Source organism: Trichosurus vulpecula, chromosome 4 (assembly GCF_011100635.1).
Source record: "Trichosurus vulpecula isolate mTriVul1 chromosome 4, mTriVul1.pri, whole genome shotgun sequence".
Taxonomy (NCBI): domain Eukaryota; kingdom Metazoa; phylum Chordata; class Mammalia; order Diprotodontia; family Phalangeridae; genus Trichosurus; species Trichosurus vulpecula.
In genome coordinates, this window is record NC_050576.1 from 301,557,968 (window position 1) to 301,583,474 (window position 25,507).

At 38.5% G+C, this 25,507-nt stretch overlaps 1 protein-coding gene and 1 pseudogene across 2 annotated transcripts in view; one reads left to right on the plus strand and one right to left on the minus strand.

Moving 5' to 3' along the window:
- Positions 1 to 11,058, minus strand: part of CFLAR (CASP8 and FADD like apoptosis regulator) — a 62,647-nt gene extending 51,589 nt beyond the window's left edge. For both annotated transcript variants that reach the window (XM_036755207.1, XM_036755205.1), the window contains exon 1: positions 10,831 to 11,058. The gene's annotated coding sequence lies outside the window, so the exon portion shown is untranslated. The remainder of the gene's footprint in view (positions 1 to 10,830) is intronic.
- Positions 1,271 to 25,507, plus strand: LOC118847144 (annotated as a pseudogene).

The window sequence follows — 25,507 nt, forward strand, 5'->3', positions numbered from 1 at the left end:
CTAATTACCCAGAAACTTTGTCTTCAAGTATCTGAAGGGTTAGCATGTGGAGGAGAGGTTGGATTTGTTCTGTTTGGCTTTAGAAGATCTAAAGATAGAGAATAAAGAAAAGCTCCCTGACAAGGGGAGCTGTCCAAAAGGGGAATGAATGGCCAGCTTCTAGTGGCCCTGAGATTCCTCCTACTGGAAGGTGTCAATCTGAAATCAAATAATGGAGGCAGCAAGCGATAGTGGAAAACCCATTGCATCTAAAATAAGAAGATCTAGGTTCTGATCCAGGCTCTCATCAAATAGTTTTGTGAAGTTAGAGGTGACTTCATATCCTCTCAACATATACAAACTTTTTTCATTTGTCACTTAGCAACTCTTGGGAGACAGGTGCTTTTATAAATCCCAAGTTTACAGTTGAGGAAACTGAGGCAAGCAGAGGTTAGTGACTTGCCCAGAATCAAAGAGTCAAATGTCTGAGTTCTGATTTAAACTCAAGTCTTTGTGACTCTAGGCCCAGCACTTTATCCACTATACCAACTAGCTGCCTCAATAATGTTAAATTAATAAAAATGTTTAGATTTGTGCCTAAAACTCAGAATATAGTATTAACATTTTTCTTTGACAACTGGTATTATCAAAAAAACTAGTAACTAATTTTCTGGCCTATCAGAATCCTTCAAGGTTCAGCTCAGGTGCTCCCTTCCAAGAAGCCTTGACTTGTACCCCAAGTTGTTAATGCCTTTACCTCATCAAATTACCTTGTATTACATTTATCTGTTAGAATATATGTTATATCTTCTCCAGTAGAATGTAAATTCACTAAGGGCAAGGCCTATTTCATTCTGTCTTTGTATCCCCAGTGCTTAGAATTTAGTAGCTACCTAATAAAAGTTTGTTGAATTGTTGAATACATAGGCTGGGGGTCTGATAACATACATTCTGTAGGCCTGAACTCAACAGCCATCTAGGCCAACCCAGACATGAAAGGAAACCCTGACAGAGTAGAGTGGTTGTCCAACTTTTGTTTGAAGACCCCCAAGAAAGAGGCACCTCACAAGGCAGCCTATTTCACTTTTGGACAGCTCTAAGTGTTAGGAAATGTTTTCTGACACCAAACTGAAATGTGTCTCTCTGCTAGTCCTGCTCATTGTACCTCTTTTTGCTCTCTGCATCCAGAGAACATGTCTAATCCATCCTCCAAGAGAAACCTTTCAGGTTTGGTCAGATCTACCAGAACATGTGCCTTCTGACAAGCCGACATGCCTGAGAGCCTACAACCATGATGAGACAGGTAGGGTGTGGCTTTAAAGGAGACTTGAGACCAATCAAGTTGATTTTAATAAACACTGATTAAGCAACAACTACTATGAGCAAGGCACTGTGCTAAGCTCTGGATGTATAAAAGAAAGGCAAAAAGTCTGCCCTTGATAAACTCACAATCTCATGGGAGAGATAACATGCAAATAACCATATACAAACAAGATATACAAGATAATCTGGAGGTAATTTCAGAGGAAAGGCACTAGCATTTAATTTTTTTTTTTTTTTTTTTTTTTTTTACAGAAAGTGGAATTTTAGCTTAGACTTGAAAGAAGCCAGGAAGTGATGACAAAAAGGAAGAACATTCCAGGCATGAAAGAGTCACGAAAACAAGCAGTCCGGAGATAGTGCCTAGTTAAAGAAGCAGCAAGGAGGCTAATGTCACTGGATTCCAGGGTGTGTGGTGGGTGTAGGAGAGGTGGAGTAAGATGTAAGAAGACTAGAAAGGTAGAAAAAGGTCAGATAAGGAAGGATTTTAAAAGCCAATCAGAAGATTTTATTTGATCCTGAAAGCAGTAGGGAGCCACTGGAGGTTTCTGATTGGGAGTAGAGGGGGTGTGGTAAGACCTGTATTTTAGGAATATCAGTTTGACAGCTCAGGGGAGAATGGCTTGGAGTGGGGGAAAGACTTGAGGCTGGAAACATGTATATTATATATTTTTTCCTCAAAGTTTCAACCTTCTTGAACTTCTTAGCTTTTAACCTGTTTAGCTAAATTTGACTTCCTTTTTCTATTACATTTCATAGTCAACAAAGATTTTTTTCTACCTCCATCCACTTCTCTTCATTCATTGAGAAGGGAAGAAATATATTACATATGAAGTCATGCAAAATATAATTTCATATTAGCTATGTTCCTCCCCACCACCAAAAAAAAAGAAGAAATAAAATGTGCACTCTGATTTCATCACTTCTCTTTGTGGAGGTAGATAACATTTTTCGTCATCAGTCCTTTGGAATTGTGGTGGATCATTGTATTGATCACAATTACTAAGTCTTTCACAATTGATTATCTTTACAATTGCTGTTAATATATACATTGTTCTTCTGGTTCTGCTCACTTTACTTTGCATCGGTTCATATAAGTCTTACCATGTTTTTTGTAAATCATACCCTTCATTCCTTACAGCACAATAATATTCCATCACATTCATATGCTATAACTTGTTAAGCCATTCCCCAATTGATGAGCATCCCTTCCATTTCCAATACTTTGCCATTGCAAAAGGAACTGTTATAAATTAAATATTTTTGTACATATGGGTTCTTTTACTACTTCTTTTATCTCTTTGGGGTAAAGATCTAGTAGTGGTATTGCTAGGTCAAAGGGTATGCCCAATTTTATACTTCTTTGGGTATAGTTTCAAATTGCTCCAGAATTGGTTGGACTAGTACACAGTTCTACCACCAGTGCATTAGTATACCTGTTTTCCTACATCCCCTCTAGCATCTGTCATTTTCCTTTTCTGTCATCTTAGTCTTAGTCAATCTGATAGGTACAAGGTGATGCTTCAGAGTTGTTTTAATTTGCATTTCTCTAATTATTAATCATTTAGAGAATTTTTTTCATATGACTATTGATAGCTTGGATTTCTTCCTCTGAAAACTTCCTATTCATATCCCTTGACCATTTGTCAATTGGGGAATGGCTCCTATTCTTATACATATGTGGCTCAGTTTCCTATATATTTTAGAAATGAGACCCTTATCAGAGAAACTTGCGGCAAAGGTTCTTTTTCTCCAGTTTCCTGCTTTTCTTCTAATTTTGGTTGCATTGGTTTTGTTTGCATAAAACCTTTTTAATATTATGTAAAAAAAATTATTCATTTTACCTCCCATAAACCCCTCTATTTCTTGTTTGGTCATGAACTTTCCCCCTAACCATAGATCTGACAGGTAATTTCTTCCATGATCCACTATTCTGTTTATGATATCACCTTTTATGTCTAAATTATTTACCCATTTTGTCTTGTTACACAGTGTGAGAGGTTAGTCTATGCCTACTTTCTTCCAGGCTGCTTTCCACTTCTTAGCAGTTTTTGTTATATAGTGAGTCCTTGCCCCAATAATGGGATCTTTTGGTTTATCAAACACAGGTTACTGTGTTCATTTGCTTCTATACATTGTGCACCTAATCTATTCCACTGATCAACCACTCTATTCATATCCAGTACCAAACTGCTTTGATGATTACAGCTTTGTAGTATAGTTTAAGGTCTGTTACTGCTAGGCACCATTCACATTTTTATTTCCTTGATTCTCTCAATATTCTTAACCTTTTGTTCCTCCAGATGAAATTTATTGTTTTTTCTAGCTCTATAAAATAATTCTTTGGTACTTTGATTGATATGGCACTGAATAGGTAAATTAATTTGGCTAGTATTGTCATTTTTACTATATTGGCTCTTCCTACCCATGAGCAATTAATATTTCTCCAATTACTTAGATCTATCTTTATTTGTATGAAGGGTATTTTGTAATCATGTTCATATAGTTCTTGTGTGTATCTTGGCACACAGACTCCCAGGTATTTTATACTGACTTGAGCTTTTTAAATACAATCTCTTTATCTCTTCCTGCTTGGTTTTGCTAGACATATATAGAAATGCTAATGATTTGTGTGGGTATATTTTATATCCTGCAACTTCACTGAAGCTGTTGTTTCAACTAGTTTTTATTTGGCTCTCTAGGCTTCTCTATACATCATAACACCTGCAAAGAGTGATAGTTTTGTTTCCTCATTGCCTATGCTTATTCTTTCAATTTCTTTTTCTTGTCTTATTGCTATAGATAGCATTTCTAGCACAATATTGAATGATAATAGTAATAAGGAACATTCTTGCTTCATCCGTGATCTTATTCGAAAGACTTCTAGTTTCCATTACAGATAATGCTTGCTCTTGGTTTTAAATAGATACTATTTATTATCTTAAGAAAAGCTCCATTTATTCCTTTCCTTCCTAATGTATTTAATAGGAATGAGTGTTGTATTTTATTGAAAGCTTTTTCTGAATCTATTGAAATAATTATATGATTTTTGTTGTTTTGCTATTATGGTAAACTAATATTACGTTTTATCTAATATTGAACCAGCCCTTGGTATAAATCCAGACTGGTCATAGTGTATGATCTTTGTAATATATTGTTCTAATATCTTTGTTAGCATTTATTTTAAAAAATTTTTGCATCATCATTCATTAGGGAAATTGGTTTTCTTTCTCTGTTTTGGATCTCCCTGATTTGGGCATCAAAACCATATTTTTCATAAAAGGCATATGATAGGACTCCTTCTTTACCTATTTTTCCAGTTTATATACTATCAGAATTAATTGTTCATTGAATGTTTGTAGAATTCACTCATAAATCCACCTGGTCCTGAGGCTTATTCTTAAAGAGATGGTTTATGACTTGTTTAATTGCTTTTTCTCAGATGGGTTTTTAAAAAGTATTCTATTTCATCTTCTATTAATCTGGGCAATTTATATTTTTATAAATATTCATCCTTTTCATTTAGACTCAGTTTTATAGGCATGAAGTTGGGCAAAATACCTACTAATATTTGATTTTATTTCATCTTCATTGGCTTTGTATTCACCCTTTCCATTTTTGATGCTGGTTTGGTTTTCTTCTTTCTTTTTAAAAACCAAATTAACCAATTGTTTATTTTATTGTTTTTTTCTTCATAAAACTAGCTCCTAATTTTACTTATTAGCTAAATGTTTTTTCTTTCAATTTTATTAATCTCACTTTTTATCTTCAAGATTTCTCTCTTGGTATTTAATTGGGAGATTTTAATTTGTTGTTTTTCTTGTTCTTTCTCTATCTCTTTTTTAAGTTGCATGTCCAATTCATTGGTATGCTCTTTCTCCCTTTTATTGATGTAAGCATTTGGAGATATAAATTTTCCCCTAAGTACTGTTTTGGCTGCATCCCACAAATTTTTGGTTGTGGTCTCATTGCTGTAATTATCTTAAACTATTGATTGTCTCTATTATTTGTTCTTGGAACCACTCATTCTTTAAGATTAAGTTATTTGGTTTCCAATCAATTTCTATACTTCAAAGAATCCTTATTGAGTGTAATTTTTATTGCATTATGGCCAGAAAAAGATGCATTTAATATTTCTGCTTTTCTGCGTTTGTTTGTGAGGTTTTTACAGCCTAATGCATGGTCAATTTTTGTGAAGGTGCCATGCATAGCCAAGAAAAAGGTATACTCAATTCTATTTCTATTCAATATTCTCCACAGCTCTAACTTTCCTAAAACTCTATTCATCTTCTTAAGTTCTTTCTTGTTTATTTTATGGCTAGCTTTATCTAGGTCTGAAAGGGATAAATTAAGGTCTTCCACTAGGATACTTTCACAGTCTATTTCCTCCTACAGCTCATTTAATTTCTCCTTCAAGAATTTAGGTGCTATGCTATTTAGTGCATATGTGTTCAGTATTGATATTAGTTCATTGCTGATAATACCTTTATTTATGATTATCTATTTTAATTAGGTCTAATTTTGCTTTTGCTATGTCTGAGCTCATGATTACTACCTTTTCCTTTTTTACTTCAGCAGAAGCACAATAGATTCTGCTCCAGCTCCTTATTTGAACTCTGTGTGTGCTTCTCTGTTTTGAGTGTGTTTCTTGTAAAAACAAACAAAAAACCCCCACATATTTTGGATGCTGGTTTCTAATACATTCTGCTATTCCCTTCCATTTTATGGATGAGTTCCTCCCATTCACAGTTATGATTGCTAGCTGTATCCTTCCATCCCATTCTCTTATATTTAGCCTTTTCTTTTTTTACCCTTATCCTTCCTCAAGGGTCTGTTTATCTTCTGACCATTGTCTCCCTTAATCTAGTTTTTCTCTTATTCCTTCTCCTTTTCCTGTTAGCCCCTTTCCTCCCTACTTCCCTGTTGTGTAAAATGAATTTCTGTACCCAACTGTTTGTGTATGTATATTCTTCCCTTCTTGAACCAGTTATGATGAGAGTGAAGTTCAAGCATTTCCCACTCTCCCTTTCATTCTCCCTTCTTCATTGTATAGACTCTTCCTTGCCACTTCATTTATGTGAGATTTCCCCTGTTCTTCTCTTTTCCCCCCTTCTCCCAGTGCATCCCTTTTTCTTTTCTTAAATTCTTCTATTGAGATCATCTCAATATAATAGACTCACCACCCACACCCTCTTACTAACCTAAGTGATGATAAAGTTCTTAGTGATTATATGTATCTTCCCATATAGAAATATAAACAATTTAATCTTCTTTAGTTCCTTATGATTTCTCACGTTATCTTTTTATACTTTTCTAGTGTTTGAATGTCAAGTTTACCATTCTGCACTGGTTTTTTCATCATGAATGCTTAAAGTCTTCTATTTCATTAAATACCTGTTTTCTCCCCATAGGATTATACACAATTTTCCTGGATAGGTTATTCTTAGTTGTAATTCTAGCTTCTTTGGCTTATGAAACATAATATTCCAAGCCCTCTATTCTTTTATGATACTGAATCTTGTGTGATCCTGACTGTGGCTCCACAGTATTTGAAATCTTTCTTTCTGGCTGTTTTCAAAATCTTCTCCTTGACCTTGGAGCTCTGGATTTGGCTGTCACATATCTGGGAGTTTTTATTTGGGGATTTCTTTCAGAAGGTGACTGGTAGATTCTTTCAAATTCCTACTTTGCCCTCTGTTTCTCAAGGTATCTGAGAAGTTTTCCTTTATAATTTCTTGAAATATGATGTCTAGGCTCTTTCTTTCTTCGTTCATGGCTTTCAGGTAGTCCATTGATTTTTAAATTATCTCTCTTCAATCTGTTTTCCAGGTTAGTTGTTTTCCCAATGAGATATTTCACATTTTCTTCTACTTTTTCAGTTTTTGACTTTATTTTATTGTTTCTTGATGTCTCATGGAATCATTAGCTTCCACTTGACCAATTCTAATTTTTAAGGAGTTATTTTCTTCAGTCAGGTTTTTGTACCTTTTTTTCCTAACCATTTGGACAATTTTGATTTTTATGGAGTTATTTTTTAGTATTTTTGTGCATCTTTTACTAAGCTGTTATTTCTCTTCATAATTTTCTTACACAGTTCTAATTTTTCTTCTACTTGGTTTTTATTTGGTTTCTAAAATTACTTTTTTTTTTTTGCTTAAAAAACCCCCCTTTCTTTAACTCCTATAAGCATTCTTATTAGTCTTTTTGTTATTGTTTTTTTGGGGTGTTGAATCTGCATTTTACTTTGAGGCTTTGCTTATAGATGTTTTCATGTCATTGTCTTTGAGTTTGTTTCTCCAGCTTCACTGTCACCATAGTACCTTTTTGTGGTCAGATTTTTTTTTCCTGTTTGCTCATTATTCAAGTCTATTTTTTTTTTAATTTTGGACTTTATGTTAGAGTTGGGCTTTGCTGACTTCTGAGTAGGATGACTGTGTTTCTTGTGCTTTCACAGTTCAAAAAGCCTGTAAATTCTCAATGCTTCCAATGTAATGTGATCCGGGAAGAGGTTTGTTCATTGCCCTCTGCTCCTTACTCAGGTATGGCCTCTAATCCCTCCTGATCACAAGTATTCTTTCCTCCCTAGAACTGCAATGGGGAACTAGAAAACAGAGCTAGGCAACAGAGATGCTAGATGGCACCCATTCGTACTTCCAGAGCTAGTACAGGGTTCTCTGGGATCTTTTTCTACCCAGATGTTCAGTCTCTTTATTGTCCCTGAGTCCTGGGCTGTTTCCCCACTATGTCTGTTATACAGTGTTCCTGGCCCTCTGGGCTGTCCCTCACCCTCAATGTCTGCACACTTTTCTGTTAATCTTCCTAAACTATCCTGGGCTGGAAAAATGATTCACTATGACTTTCTCTTGGCTTCTCTGCTCAGAATTCAGTCAAAGAATATGAACAGTTCTGAAAAGAATTGCAAAGTTTTCATGTGAAAAAATGCTCCAAATCACTAATAATGAAAGAAATGTAAATCAAAACAATCCTGAGGCTTCATCTCACACCTTATACATTGGCAAAAATGGTGAAAAATGGCAATGGTCAATGTTAAAGAGCTGGTGGAAAGATCGGCAACACTAATACGTTGTTGATAGAGCTGTGAAAAGTAAAGCCTTTTTGGAAAGCATTTTGGAATTATGTAAATGAAGTACCTAAAACGGTCATACCTTTTGAACCAGAGACTCAGTTACTGGGTTTATACCCCAAGGAGACCACTGATAAGAAAAAAGTCCCCCTATACAAGCAGTTCTCGCTTAGGTAAAGAATTCTGAAGGAAATCCACATTTTCCAAAAATTCCTATGTTAACTTTATTGTACAGTACTGTGCTCTCTCTCTCCCCACCTGTCCCTCAATTCTGTATTCTCCCCTCACCAGAAAAAAAAAAAACTCTTCAAGTGAAAGCAGAAGGGCAGAGAGAACACCACCATTAGTGCAGCTGGCCAGAGAGGAAACCTTTGCTCTGCTACCCATCTGTCTTCATCAGTCTGGCTGGGGCAACCCATCTGTCCCAGCCTGTGTTGCCCTGTCTCCAGGTTCTTATTGCCATCCTCTCCTGTCTGTGTCCATGTGTGGCCCCCAGTATCTGTCCTCACCTGTTCTTCCTCTTGCTTTCTCTTCTCTTGAACTCTGTGCTGGCCCCCTCTCCCTGCTTTTCTCCCTTCCCCATGTGAAGAGGGAGAAAATTTGTATTATATAAAAATTGCCACTTACCTAACGTAAGAACTGTCTATACTACAAAATATTTATAGCAACACTTTTTATGGTAACTAAGAATTGAAATTATAGTGGATGCCCATTGATCAGAGAATGGCCAAACAAACTGTGGTACATGAATGTAATGTACTATTACTGTCCCCTAAAAAATTATGTATATGAAGAATACATGGAAGCATGGGAAGATCAATGTAAAATGATGCAGAGTGAAGTAAGCAGAGCCAAGGAAACAATATACACAATAGCTACAACAATGTAAATTGAAAACATACCAGAAAATCCAAAGTAAATGTAACAGAATTATAAAGATCAAATAGGACTCAAACGAAGAGATAGGGGTAAACACCTCCAACCTACACCTTCAAGGAGGTAGGAGGTTTACACATTGCACATGTTTTCTTCAGACTTTTTGAATCTATCCATCGGTTTTGCTAGGGAAGGTAGGTGTCACAATCCCAGGCCTCAAATCATAGAAGACTCATCTTCCTGAGTTCAAATATGGCCTCAAACACTTAGTAGCTGTGTGACCCTGGCCAAGTCACTTAACCCTCTTAACATCTCTGGGTGGTGCCTATGGGGGGGGAAGGGGGAGGGAGGTGTACAAAGATATAGTTGTAAAGGTAGGTGGTGTAAAAAAATACATATAATTTTTTTAATTTGAAAAGCAAACAAAATGCACCCTTCTCACAGTTCTTCAAGGTGGATTCTAATGGGACTATCGTCCCCACTTTATAGATGAAGGCCAAGTGACCTATTTAGGGTCACTGCAGTTTCAGCTCCCTTCCCTAGGTGCTTTCTCGAAATCTAAAGTTAACTTCTCTAGGACTCAGTTTCCTCATCTGTAAAAAAAAAAAAAAAAAAAAAAAGACTGGGGAGGGTTGGACCAGACAGAATGATCTCGAAGGTCCCTTCCAGCTATCAGCCCTATAAAACTAAAATTATTTGGAAGCTTTCAAGTAACAACTTTGTGATGTTTTACTCTGAAGAGAAAAACAGACTGACCAACTTGGAACACAAACCCGGCACACCCAGCTCTGTCAAAAAACCTGCCATTAGGAACACAATTATAAAACAATAGAGAATAGTCTTTGGTTTCACAGAAATAAACTCTCTCTTGCTCCACCCTCTACAAACTATTTTTTTGAGGGAGGGGTAAGACTTCAAAAATAACCAATCCTTCGAATATAAAACCACATCTATACAGCCCAGCCTCTCTTGAATCCTTGCAAGTTAAGACACCACCTTCCCCTGACGTCACGGTCCTCTTCGAGAACAAAGGACGAGCAAGCATATAAACACCTTCTTTCCCCCTGCCCCATCCCCACCCCCGGACTATTTCAAGTGAGAAAAAAACTGAAACCGCTCAGCTTCACAGATCCTTGGAGTGCTAGCCACTAGTTTCACTGTTAAGCAAATGAAAGTTCCTGATGGGCCTAAACTTTGAGCTGCTGCCCGAGTTTCAGTGGGTCAAAAAGGAATACAAAGACCAGGGCAGGAAAAAAGGTTCCTCTTTCTCTCGGAACAAGAAAACCTCAGGGCCTCCCAAGGGTAGAACGTCACGTCTCGTTTCTGTCCTAGTGTCTGCTCCCTTCCAGGTCCAGCCAGCAGCTGGTCCGGGACCCCTGCCAGAGAAAGGCCCGGCAAAATAATGATTTAAACATACACACACGACAACCCACCTATGAGTCAGATGAGATCCATCTGTCAACAGCTCTCCCTCTCCTACCCTCCCTACACAGAGAAGGAGACATGTTCACTACGTTAAGGAAAAGGAAATTTTTAAAAGGGGGGAAGGGTGGTAGGAGTAAGTAACTCACCCTCAAAACTGCGGCTCCGGAGCTCCAGAATCCTAAAGTGAAAGTGAGGTTCTGATCATTGAACTACTTGCCCAAGAGAGTGCCTACTGCGCCCACTCCTCAGAACTTGGACAGCAACTTATTGCAAGGATTTTTACACAGTTTGCCGGCTTACAAGCCTTCCAGGATCCCGAATTTAGCAAGGGGGTAAGAGCGCCTATCCCACACCGCGAAGGACTGGAGGGCAGGACCAACCCACGGCTTGAGAACTCGGTGACGGATCTAGGGTTTTTGTCCACGCCCAGCAGTTTTCCCTTTGTTGGCGTCCATAATCGGGGGGTCTCTTGCGATTAGAAGGTTTTAATACATAGTGTAGCTATAGTTCAAAGTTATAAAGATCGGGGGAAATTTACTCGATGTTAACTTAAAAGAGATCAATATATTTTTTTAAAGTCATAGGGATTTCGAGCTCGAAGAGTCTTTAGAGGTTTAACATACCTCCGTGTTCCTTACTCCCTGTGTGACCTCGGACAGGTCACTGGGCCTCGGTTTCCCCATCTGCAAAAAGAAGGGATTGAACTCGATGGTCTCTGAGATTCCTGCCAGTTCTAAATCTGGGATCCTGTGAATATACCAGCTTATAAATTTTCTCTCATTTTTATAGAGGAATAACGCAAAGCCCTGTACTGCTAGTAATCATGAAGCATAGATACCCTCTATCGTTAAGGTGTGATGCATGTTTACCCGCTCTCCCCCACATTCCAGTTAAAGAGAAAAGGGCATGCTCTAGGGCAGAGGAGGGGAGGGTTGGTGGTGCAATCAGAGGACTTTTGTTCAAATTCCCCTCCGACCTCTGACTAATAGATGAGTCACTTAACTTTGCTTGTTCCCTTCTGGAAAATTGAGGGGGAAGACTAGACAATCTCTGGGGTCCCTTCCTGGCTCTAAATCTATGATCTATGCATGAGCAAAGTCTGCAGAGATGTCTCATTATTAATCTCCATTTTAATATTCCACCCACTCTCACCTTTGTGTACAAATGAAAAGTTTAGTTTCAAGCTGGGATCTAATGGAAAACTGGGGACCTTTTGTTGTGAAAGATCAAATTTTTTTTTCCATTTTTAACCTTTTTTTCTCTTCAAGTTGATGAAAATGGGCTTTTTCTTTATTTTTTTGGTAGTGTTAAAGTCATTTTGTGTTGAACCACAATGTATATATTATGGAAATGTGGGCCTACTTACCATCTTTTTTTGATGTCTCAGATGAATCGGTTTCCAATACTGCTTCTCCTACTTGTTTGACTTTGGGCAAGTCACTTTACTTCTCTGGGCTTTCCGTTCCTCATTTATAAAACGCCAGGACTGGATTAGAAGGCCTCTGAGGTCCTTTCCAGTTCTAAATCTATGATCCAAGACTTAGATTTGACTCTTTCCTACCTCAGATCCTTAGTAAGTGTGTGATCCTGGGTGAGTCACTTAACAATAATGAGCCTTAGTATGCTCACCTGAAAAATAACACCTACTTCACAGAAGTTATGGGGAAGCTGCAATGACCAACAAATACAAAATACTAAATAAATGTGTGCTGTTAAAATGAGCCTATGATCCTATCCTGAAATCACTAGTTTGAGTAATACAAAACCTATATTGATTCTTCTTACATTTGCCAAAATGCTTGCCAAAATTTAGCATACACTCCCCTTCCCCAAATGTCATTATTAAAGTAGAAGTATGACTAAATCAAAGGGAGACAACATTTTGGGAAAATGTGCTCATGAGTGTACTGGTAAGGCTGTGCAGTGTTAAAATAGGATATTGCTTCATTTAACCAGCACAATTTGACTTCTTCCTTGATTATGAAAAGGGCACAGGAAGCAAGCTCTACATAAATGATAACTATTATTATTATTATTATTATTATTATATAGCTCAAACAATTCATTTGTAAGTTTATACAGATGTGAATAAAAAGGTTTCTAGATCCTGTAGGAACATAGCCTTTATTCCACCCTATAGAACATGCAAAACAACATAAAGAAGTCATAATAGCCCATAAACAATGGATTTTTTTCCTCTTTTTTTTCTTCCAATGAGTCCCACCTTCCCCCATAGCCTTTGTGCAGTCCTCTAGACTCCTGGCTTCAGCCTGTGGTTTGGACTGCCTCCTGGAGGGGAAATGAACTTGGAGAAGCCACAGGCTCAAGTCTCTAAGGATTTAAACTTCTCTAGAAAGAGTAAGCTTCATTCTTCCCATTGAACCTGCACTGTCTTCATAACTAAATAATGGTTAGCATTTATATAGTGCTTTAAGGTTTGCAAAAGTGACTTACAAATAGAATCTCACTTTATCCCCATAGCAACACTGAAAGGTAGGTGCTATTATCTCCATTTTACAGATGAGAAGACTATGTCTCAAAGAGGTTAAGTGGCTTGTCCAAAGTCACACACTCATGTCTGAGGCCAGATTTGAACTCAAGTCTTACTGACTCCATAATAGTAAAGAGCAAAATCCAAGTCTTTTGTTTCCCCCATTTAACAGCTTTGGGCAGCTGGATGGTGAAGTAGATAGAGTGCAGTGCTGTATCTGTAAGGCAAGTGTCACAATGTCGATGGTGACCATTGTTTTAACAATCCAGCTTGCAGCTTCTGTGGGGGCATAAGATGCACCCAGGAGGCTGCCGGCATGCCGGGAAAGCACAGGTTCTTTTTATCTGCTTAAACTAGGAAAGCACGGTGAAGGGGTTGACCAGCTTTCTTTAATCCAGCATTCACTTAGTTCAGGGGAGCATACAGACAAGCATTAACAGACAGACCAAACACAGATTCATTCACTTACTTCAGGGGAAAAAATCCAGCACCATGAAGTTCAGAACATTCATTTAGTTCAGGGGAAAACAGAACCAGCACCCCGAACTTCAGAACAAAATACAAACAAATTACAAATATCAACAGACAGACCCAATACAATTCATAGTTACCAACATCTGGGCTCAGCCTGAGAGCAAGGGCTGGCCCAGAGTCACGCTCGCCACTGCTCCCATGCCAACCGGAAAAGGAAAGAGGGATTTTCAAGCCGTCTTCTCCCCTTTTATAGTTTTTGACATCATCAAGCGCTGCCTGAATGACCAGGGTCGATTGGTTCTTGAGTTGGCCCCTTCCCCTAGGACCCTGGGAGGTTCACATCCATAGACTAGGTTAACACCCAATAGGGCATGGCTCTGGAGTTAACACCTCCCCTCAGCCAGCCCCATGAATCATCACACAGCAAGTTCTCTGCTCCCAGGCATGGTCTCTGGGCTTCCTGCCCCAGAAGAGAAGCCGCAGACCCAGCACCCAGCAAGGCTCAATGAGATAAACTGAGTCACTCAAAGAAAACAAAGGCCACTCTGACCACAACCATGAACATGCCTTTATAGTTCTATATTGAAGAATATAAGAGCCTCTCCATATAGAAGGCAGAAGAAGTAAAACATTTATTCAGACACCAGAGGATCAAATCCCCAAACCAATAACTCCAATTCGACATAGCAGCAATTATATCCCAAAACCAGTAAGTCCATTTCATTATAACAGCAAGGAACTTAAAACACAATATCACAGCAGGGAGCCAAACCATCCCATAACCTTCCCCTCTGCTGGTGCCTTCCCATAAACACTCACTCACAAATCCTATTTATCTTCTTGCTTTTGTCCTCTCTTCCCCCTCTCTTCTGAGAGAGAGCTTAACTGCTACCCTCAGAGTATATATATCCTTTTTAGGGCCTGAGGGCTTCACAATCCTCATGACCTAATTAGCAAAAGGGTATAGGCCTTCCTACAAACAAGCCTCCCCTAATCAAGCTTCCCTTAACTAACTCCACCTGAGACCTATTAATGGGATTAATGGTCAGGGAAGATCTTTAATCACATTAACACCACAAGTGCCTAGAGTCAGGAAGACTTATCTTCCTAAATTCAAATCTGGCCTCAGACATTTACTAGCTGTGTGACCCTGGGCAAGTCACTCAACCCTGTTTGTCTCAGTTTCCTTATCTGCAAAATGAGTTGGAGAAAGAAATGTCAAACCATTCCAGTATCTTTGACAAGAAAACCCCAAATATGGGGTCATGAAGAGTGGGACACAATGATTGAACAACAACATAATAGCTTTACTCCTTTGCTGCAAAGTGCTCCACATGTACAATCCTCTTCTTCTCCAGAGTGTGGTGCTGGTCAGGAACTCGACTCACTAGAAGGCAAGGTCCTTCAACTCTCAAACTTGGTTTTGCTAGGGAGGCAACTCCTATAGTTGCATGCAACTATGTATGTAACTGTCATACGGAAAATGTCCCTACCTATGTCATGTAAGGGGTGGGTATAAAGAATTTGAATGACAAGATGGGACTTTGCCACCATCTTGGCTTCACTGTTCATTGATACCTCAATGCCTGTGACTTAGATCTTTATTCTACCTTGTTAACCCATAGGAATGAGTGGTTGTACCTTATATTTCTCCTCTATGACCTTGAACTCTGAAATCCTCCCTTCTGATCATTATCTCCTAGCTTCTGTCTCTCTGCTTTATTTTTTTTCCCCATTTTTCATTCTAACCTTGATCTCCAATTCCTCCGTCTTTTCCTGTTCTCCTAGTCTATGGTGGGAGGCAGGGGGTAGAGAGACTATCGATCTTTACTATCAGGGAGTAGAGTGCTGCGTCTGAAGCCGAGTGAATTCAAATCCTGCCTCAGATACATACCAGACATTTACTAGCTTCTGTCACTTTTGTCTGCCTCAGCTTCCTCACTTCTAAAATGAAGATAATAATAGCACCTACCTCCCAGGATTTTTGTGAGGATTAAATTGGATAGTAATTGTAAAAGCACTCAGCACAGTGGCTGACACATAGTAAATGCTATAGAAATGTCAGCTATTATTATAAGTGACCAAACTTTACACTGCCCTTCTACCTTGAATTCACTGTTTTCCTGTCCTACAGCTATTCATGTTTTTCAAGTATTCCCATCCTCTAGATCATTCCCATCATTCTTCATTAGACTCAGCTACAAATTTATGGTATCTAATATAAACTGGGCAATTGCATTGTAGTCCTTGTGATATTCCTTAATAGACTAACAGGCTCTCTTCTTTACCATGATTGTTGCAGACTTTCTCTCCTCTCCCCAAGCTCCCTATTGTACTCTACACCCATTCTTTTAGTAGATGACCTTTCCTCTTGTTATCCTGAGAAAATTGAGGCCATCTTGTGTGAGCTCCCAAATATCCCCTGTTTCATAAATCAAAACCCTTCTATACCTTTGCCTGTCTTCTCTTGCTTTGCTCCAATCTCTGAGGAAGAGGTGACTTTCTCTTTATCAAGGCCAACTCTTCTACTTATGCCCTTGAGAGGCCTGGACTGTCCTTTGTTTCTTTTTGTATCCCCAGTGCTTAGCACAGTGCCTGGCATGTAATGGGTGCTTAATCAATATTTACTGATTGATTGGTGAAATGACAGCACAACAACAGCAACATCAGTAGGCCTAGAGACAGAAAAATTGGCATAAATGCAAATAACCAAACTGCATATGCAACAAAACAGACAAATGTATCTACAAGTACACGCATGGCATGAACGCAGAAGAAAATTAATATTGAAAAGAAAACAATAAAATAAAAGTATGTTCAAAAACATGTAGTAATTAGCATGTAAGTCAATGAGCATACGTGTAATGACATGTGTTAATATTGTAGTCATGTGTTTTAGGTATAAATGTACCAGAAACATTTTAAATTTGATTTAACATTATTCTAAATCCAAACATTTTAACCTAGAGAAAGAGAAACCTTTGAACTGGAAGAGTAGTCCTTTCCCCATATGTAACAATAGTGCTACTAGCAGCTGCTGTGGAGGTGTAAGACCAACAACGCTAGCACACAGGAGGGCTGCTAGCACAGGTTCTTGGATCTCCTTTTCTAAAGAAAGCAACTTTAAGGGGTTTACAATCTTACTTTAATTAAACAGACATATATCGTTCACTTAGTTCAGGTGAAAAAGTCAGCACCCTGAACTTCAGAGAAAACACAAACAGAAATTACAAGCAGAAATTATATAAACAGAGCAAATGACACAAATCAGCAGACAGGGCTTCTGTCTGTCCATAGTAATACATACATAGTTACCAGAGAGAGAGAAGCAACAACATCTGGGTTTTCAAAGGGGAGGGGGGGGCGGGGCTTCTTAACGACTACCCAGAGTCTCAACTAGTGAAACTACAGGAACCCTCTTCCAATGACTGAGCCCCCAAAGAAAAATGCTAACCTCGGAGTATATATATACTTCTTCAAGGTCAGCCCACAGAGGGCATCACAACCATGTGACTCAAATTCATGTGACTTAGGCAGGTCATCAAAGACTCTTGATTCAATCAAAGACTCTTGATTCAAACAAAGGCAAGTCTCAGTCAAAGGCACTTGATTACCTTAGTGCTGAGAAGAGCTAGAATTCCTTTTTTTTCTGTATATATTTTATTTAATACTTTAGTTTTCAACATTGATTTCCACAAGATTTTGAGTTACAAATTTTCTCCCCATTTCTACCCTCTTCCCCACTCCAAGATGGCATATATTCTGATTGTCTCCTTCCCCAGTCAGCCCTCCCCTCCTTCACCCCATTCTCCTCATCCCCTTCCCCCTTACTTTCTTGTAGGGCAGGATAGATTTCTATGCCCCATTCCCTATATATCTTGTTTCCCAGATGCATGCAAAAAAAATTTTTTTTTAATTTTTTAAGCATCTGCTTTTAAAACTTTGAGTTCCAAATTCTCTCCCCCTTCCTTTCCCACCCACTCAAGCAATTCAACATAGATAACACATGTATCATTATGCAAAACACTTCCACAATGCTTATGTTGTGAAAGGCTAACTATATTTCCTTCCATCCTATCCTGTCCCCCATTTATTCAATTTTCTCCCTTGAGCCTGTCCCTTTTCAAATGTGTTTGCTTTTGATTACCTCCTCCCCCATCTGCCCTCCCTTCTATTATCCCCACTTTTTTTTATCTCCTTTCCCTTACTTTCCTGTGGAGTAAGATACCCAACTGAGTGTGTATGTTATTCCCTCCTCAAGTTGAATCCAATGAGAGTAAGATTCGCTCATTCCCCCTCACCTGCCCCCTCTTCCTTTCCAGCAGAACTGCTTTCTCTTGCCACTTTTATGTGAGATAATTTACCCCATTCTATCTCTCCCTTTCTCCTTCTCTCAATATATTCCTCTCTCACCCCTTAAATTTATTTAATTTTTTTAGATATCATCCCTTCATATTGAACTCATCCTGTGCCCTCTGTTTATATTCCTTTCAACTCCCCTAACACTGAGAAAGGTCTCCTGAATTACACACATCATCTTTCCATGGAGGAATGTAAACAAAACAGTTCAACTTTAGCAAGTCCCTTATGATTTCTCTTTCTTGTTTACCTTTTCATGCTTCTCTTGATTCTCGTTTTTGAAAGTCAAATTTTCTCTTCAGCTCTGGTCTTTTCACTGAGAAAACTTGAAAGTCCTCTATTTTATTGAAAATCCATATTTTACCTTGGAGCATTATATTCAGTTTTGCTGGGTAGGTGATTCTTGGTTTTAATCCTAGCTCCTTTGACCTCCAGAATATCATATTCCAAGCCCTTCAGTCCCTTAATGTAGAAGCTGCTAGATCTTGTATTATTCTCATTATGTTTCCATAATACCCAAATTATTTCTTTCTGGCTGCTTGCAGTATTTTCTCCTTGACCTGGAAACTCTGGAATTTGGCAACAATATTCCTAGGAGTTTTCTTTTTGGGATCTTTTTCAGGAGGAGATCAGTGGAATCTTTCAATTTCTATTTTACCCTCTGGCTTTAGAATATCAGGGCAGTTTTCCTTGATAATTTCTTGAAAGATGATGTATAGGCTCTTTTTTTTGATCATGGCTTTCAGGTAGTCCAATAATTTTTAAATTCTCTCTCCTGGATCTGTTTTCTAGGTCAGTGGTTTTCCCAATGAGATATTTCACATTGTCTTCCATTTTTTCATTCCTTTGGTTCTGTTTTATAATATCTTGATTTCTCATCAAGTCACTAGCTTCCACTTGCTCCAGTCTAATTTTTAAGGTGGTGTTTTCTTGGACCTCCTTTTCCATTTGGTTAATTCTGCCTTTCAAGGCATTCTTTTTCTTGTTGGTTTTTTGGAGCTCTTTTGCCATTTGAGTTAGTCTATTTTTTAAGGTGTTATTTTCTTCAGTATTTTTTTGGGTCTCCTTTAGCAAATCATTGACTTGTTTTTCATGGTTTTCTCACATTACTCTCATTTCTCTTCCCAATTTTTCCTCTACTTCCCTTACTTGCTTTTCCAACTCCTTTTTGAGCTCTTCCATGGCCTGAGCCCTATTCATATCTTTCTTGGAGGCTTTTGATGTAGGCTCTTTGACTTTGTTGACTTCTTCTGTCTGTATGATTTGATCTTCTTTGTCACCAAAAAAGGAACCTAGAGTTTGAGTTTGAGTCTGAATCCTTTTATGCTGCCTGTTCATGTTCCCAGCCAACTACTTGACCCTTGAGCTTTTTGTCAGGATATGACTGCTTGTAGAGTAGAGAGTACTTTGTCCCAAGCTTTAGGGTCCAAGCACTGCTGTTTTCAGAACTACTTCTACTCCACCATGAACCCAGGCTCTGTCATAGCAGTGCTTCTCCTCCCCCAAAAACTGCCAACCAGGACCGCAATTCAGATCCAAGCAGGTCACAGCACGAGAATCTGCCTTTGTGCCCACAAGGCGCTCGTTGCATTCCCACTCTGATCTGCTGCTAGATTCCTCCCACCGTGTGAGCCAGGGCTCTGGAGGCAGCCTCAGGAGCTTCTTGCTGCTGCTAACCACCACCGCTGCACGACCTCCTCCACCCCCAGATCTGGTGGCTGGACCACTCTGAACTCGATCCCTCAGTTTCCCCCTAACCTGCTCTTTGGCTCTGTGGCCAGTAACTGCCACAGCTCACTGTTTCATGGCCCCAAGACCGCTTCCGGCTGGCTGACTCTGGGTCTGGTCTGTCCTGGCGGGCCCATGCTGGGCTGCTCTCCGCTCCCAGCACCATGCGGTAGACCCTTCCTGGTGACCATCCAGGCTCTCCTGGGCTGGAGATCTGTTTCCCTTTGCTATTTTGTGGGTTCCGCAGCTTTAGAATTTGTTCAAAGCCATTTTTTACAGATGTTTGGAGGGATTTGGAGGGGCGGAGCTTAAGCAAGTCCCTGCTTTCCTGAGGCCATCTTGGTTCTACACCCCCCCCCCCAAGAGCTAGAATTCCAAAAGAAAAAACAAAAAGTCCCACTTTGCTTGCCATTATACCATACCCTTTGCTACCTCTCTATCCCAAGTAATATTTATGGGAATCTTGCACAAGGTAAATGTTATAATATGTTAAAATAAAGTTTAGGATTAACATCCTACTTCAACAAATAGAACAAGTCACTTCATAGCTACTCAATTCCTTCCTTGACTGCCCTCCCCAAGGATCTCCTACCTTAGATAAGTATCATCAATATTTCAGTCTTTTCTGAATAAAAGAAGAGAATACTTCCGTTTTAATGAAAAAAGGGTACTTCCTTTAGGTATCTTCTCATATCCCAATAGAGGCAGCTAGGCAGCTCAGTAGATAGAGTACCAGGCTGGGAGTCAGGAAGACCTGAATTCAAATGTAGCCTCACATAGTTACTAGCTGTGTGACCTTGGCCAAGACACTTAACCCTGTTTGCCTCAGTTCATCATCTGTAAAATGAGGTAGAGAAGGTAATGGAAAACCACTCCAATATTTTTGCCAAGAAAACCCCAAATGGGGTCATGAAGAGTCAGACACAACTCAAAACAACTGAACAACAACAACAACACACCCTAATGACTTTGGGGATGGGGAAGGCAAGGATCTTACAAGACCAAAGGCACTTTTTGTTCAGGATTTTGTTCCTATGCGTATTCATTAGGTTAGGAACTGTTTTTAACTTTCTTTATATCTTCTTCACTTCACACAGTGCCTGGCACATGTTAAGTCCTTAATAAATATTTGTTGAGTTGATCTAACTTGACTCTCCAAAAAAGCCCTTTTGTTCTTACATTCCTCAAGGGAAAAGTCTGGAAAGGGTTTTTCAGCCAGAGAAAATATTATTTCTGAATATTTTTACTTGAACTAAAATGGGTTTTTAAATATGCTACCACAGTGACAAGGACAGACTTCTAACCACTAAGCTGTGCTGCCTTTCTGATCCAGTGATAATAACACATAAAGAAATGGATAATTGTTGTTATATTAGAATTATAGTTAGTTGGATTACGCAGTGCAGAAACAAACATTGGTGGACTATAAGCTAAGGAATATTTTTAGTGAAGTCCAAATATTGTCAAATAGGTGAATTATGATTCACTTTCATGAAAAGAATACTTCTATATCTGCACAGATTAGGTTCTTTATTATGTTCCACTAGAAGGTTAGTCTGAATATCAAGTCTATTTTTAAGCACTTGCTTCTGTCACAAGCTCTCATGTTATTATCTTTCTTTACTATCACATCTGATTCTGGGGTCCAGGTGATATCACTGCCTGCGAACCTGATTCTTACTCAGTAAAATGATACCATCTGTGCTGGCAGAGGCTTGCTTTCTGTATTTTAGAACAGTCATTGCTATGGTTACTATGAACTGCAGAGCTGCCCTTTGGTATTGTGTCCCTGAACAGGGAGTATTTCCCATGTAAAATTAGTAGCAGATGAAATATGAAACAATATCCCAGCAATAGCAAACAAAGCATGGGAAACAGAACATCTATTTTTGAAGATGAAATGGGTGTTCAGTAAACCTATAATATTTAGTAGCCTATAATATTAATGAGACATTTTTGCCTCCAGTCAATTACATCAAAATAAATAGAGGCAAATTGTTCTATTCACAATCAAAATGATAAAGAAATGGAAAATTATATTCTGCTATTCTTCCTCCCCAAATTCCAGTTTGTGAGCTGAATAATTATAGAGGAAGTAGGCAGAGCATTCACAGGAGGTACTGAAATGCTTTACTCATCTTGTGATTTTAGTTAAAAATAGTTTTTAGAAAAAACTGTCATGGGCATAATCCAAAGGAAAATTATTCTTTCTTAACCATTACTTGCTCTAAAGCCTTCAATGGTTTTGTGCAGTATTAAGTATCCCTTATACTCTAATCCTAAAAATCGAAAGATAAGACTTTTCCAAACGATAACATAACCCTTTTACTTTCACTTTGAGAGAACACAACGTTCTTTTGCAGCACTAGGTCAGGAAAACACATCAGTAGAAAATGTCAAAGTTCCTTCCTGTTAATCAGCTTTCAAAAGGGTGATTTCTTTTTTGTTTAATGTGAAATTTAAGTAAACAAATGACCAAAGGTATAACAGTATCTGAAGAAAGAGCTTTCTATTGTCTTTTCTTTGTTTTAAAGCAGTAAAGAAAAAAAAATTATAAGTGCCTACTATAATGTGCTAAGGACTGTGTTAAGTGCTTTATAATAAATTTACAATTTATTATATCACTTAATCCTCCAAGCAATCCTGGGAGGTGGATCCTATTACTATCTTCATTTTTTGAGGAAACTGAGGCTGATGGAGGTTAAGTAACTTGCCCAGAGTCTCACATCCAGTAAGCTAATAAGAAACCTCTCTTCTGTTGGTTATACTTAAAGTTACCCATTCCCAATGTACCACATTTCATTTTTTGAAATATGACTTTTTGTTCTGTTAGAAAAAAATCAAGGGCAGCTAGGTGGCACAGTGAGTAGAGCACCAGCCCTGGAGTCAGGAGGACCTGAGTTCAAATGTGACCTCAGACGCTTGACACATGTACTAGCTGTGTGACCTTGGGCATGTCACTTAACCCCAATTGCCCTGCCTTCCTCCCTCCAAAAATTAAAAAAAAAAGAAAAAAAAAATCAAAATTAGAGTTCATCACGCACAATCTCATATTGAAGGCAAGACAAATGAAACAAATCAGTGAGTAGAGTTTTTGAGGTTGTTTCAATTCTGCTCCAGCCCCATCAAGGTTATCTCTTCTGCTTTGCCCAATTAACAAGGATAATTCATAGTTAACTGTATGGTGCCTGAGCAGATTATGATATATAAATGTAATAAAATATTACTGTCCTATAAGACATGCCAAAAAAGGAGAGATTTAGGGAAATCTGAGAAGACTTATATAAACTGATTCAGAATGAAGTGAGCAGGATAAGGAAAAAAAAATAGACATTATAAAATACATCTTTGAAAAATTTAGGAACTGTGAGGTACTAACCAATCACAAAATTTCAGAAGACTGATGATGAGCATGTTTCTTAACGCTGATGGAGAGGTGATGGACAATAGGTACTTTCAGACATGACTGATACAATGCAAAATTTTTTTTTATCAACTATCCTTTTTTGTTGCAACAGAAGTCTTAACTTAGGGGAAGAGGGGTTTTTATGGGAATATCAGGAAGATACAAAACAAAAAGTAAAAGAGAAAAGAGTGTCAGTGAAACCTGTCAGAATGAAACAAACAGGAGCAGAAGGAAGAGCAAAAGTGTATGCAGATAAGAAGACCAGTGCTGGTTCTATCCCGTTAAAGTTTAAGGATATCTTAAAAAAGAACCAGCTGTACATAGTAGATCCCAGTTTCACATGTAATCCTCTTTTTCCCTCCTTTGTTTGTTAATGATTGTCAAGTCCAAAATAAAACATTTTATTTTAAAAAGTTAACTGGATGTGTTTAGTGGTCTATAGCTGGTTGAAAAAAAAGACATATAAGATCCCATTGGGTTTATTATTTTAATTTTAAGAAAGTATATGATTCAGGGCAGCTAGGTGGTGCAGTAACTAGAGCACCGGCCCCGGAGTCAGGAGGACCTGAGTTCAAATTCAGCCTCAGACACTTGACACATTTACTAGCTGTATGACCTTGGGCAAGCAACTTAACCCCAATTGCCCTGCCTTCCTGACCTCAAAAAAAAAAAAAAACAAACAAAAAATCCAGTATGTGATTCAGTAGAAAAAAAAGCAGATTTAAGTGCTTTCCTAGGAAAACAAGTCTTTCATGTGTACGTAAGAATTATACGAGACTATGACAGCTATGACTGCAGATACTACTTTGTTGAGTGAGGCAGCTTGGCATCACAAATACAGGGCAAAGATTTAGAGTAAGGAAGACTTGGGTCTGAAACACATCTCAGGTAAGTACTAGCTTTGTGACCCTATACTTAACCTCTCTGAAACTTGATTTATCTATTGATAAAATGAGGTACTTCATAGTGTTGTTGTGAGATAACACATGTAAGAGTATTTTGCAAACTTTAAGGACCTGTATGTACACCATTATCATTCTACAATTCCTTTAGATTATTAACATTGAACAAGGTATAAGATGGGAAGTTATGTGTAAAAAGAGAACCATACCTAGAAATGAGTCATAAGCCAGTAGTGAAAGACAAGAGCCCCCAACCCTTTCGAAGTATCCCTAGAGCCCTGATGAAGGATGTAGCAGCCTGACTTTGGCCTGATCCTAAAGGTTGCTTCTCTCTTCTGGAGATGTGGATACTAAGCTAGATGTAAAACCCAGCATGGCCTTACCTTAGGAGGCTCTTAGACTCCCAGAATCCACACTCCCAGAGGCTTGTTCTCCTGACCTTTTGAAAGCTGCCAGGCCAGAGCCTCCAGATTTATCTTCTTCATCTCAAACAAATGAGCAAACACCAAAGCAAACAAAGAACCAAGGTCAGCCTCAGAGGGAGAGAGCTCAAGACCTCTTTCTTTATAGCACTGTTTCCTGAGACTGTCAGAGGAGTCAGACCAAGAACCAAAGGTGCAACCAAAAGAGAGTGGCTGAAGCCAATGAAATCCTTTTGAAAGACACTTCTAGTTCCCACCTGCAACTTCAACCAATCCAAAAGGCTGCCATTCATCATATGGTTAGCAGACTAGAAACAGTAAATGCCTACATATGCTCCAGAGTCTTTCCAAAGGCATTTCTATTGCCTGTCATTGCCTGACTAGCAGAAGCAGGTTCCTCAGTCTCTCCCAGGTGGGGAATTGCATTGTCAGCATGATGATACCTTCAGTGTAGGCTCAGAATAGTTGAACTATGGCCAGCCACCTCCATCCCACCATTACATATGCATTCAAAGTTGATCCCCAGTGCATAGAAGATGTACTGAGGTTGTATTGAAGGTGTTAAAAAAAGAACGTTTTTCTAACAGTGATGGGGTTTTCCATATGTCTCTATAGATATAAATGATATATCAAATTTATCTAGGTCTTATCAAATCATTTAATAAAATATACGATTCCTATAGAAAATATTGAGGTTTCTGCTTAGCTGCTGCTTCTTGCTTAGGCAAGTTTTTAGAAGACACCACCAAGATTCCATCTCATATGGAATATGCTATGGAAACTATGACGTTTACATTTCATAAGTTTGCTGGGGACAAAGGCTAACTTAACAAAAGAACATCTAAGAGTTCTCATGGAAAGAGTTCCCTAGATTCTTGGAAAATGAGAAAGACCCTTTTCCTGTAGACAAGATTATGAAAGACCTGGACCAGTGCCAAGATGGAAAAGTGAGCTTCCAGAGCTTTTTCACTAATTGCCAGGCTGATCATCATATGCAATGACTACTTTGCTATACACATGAAGCAGAAGGGGAAAAAATGA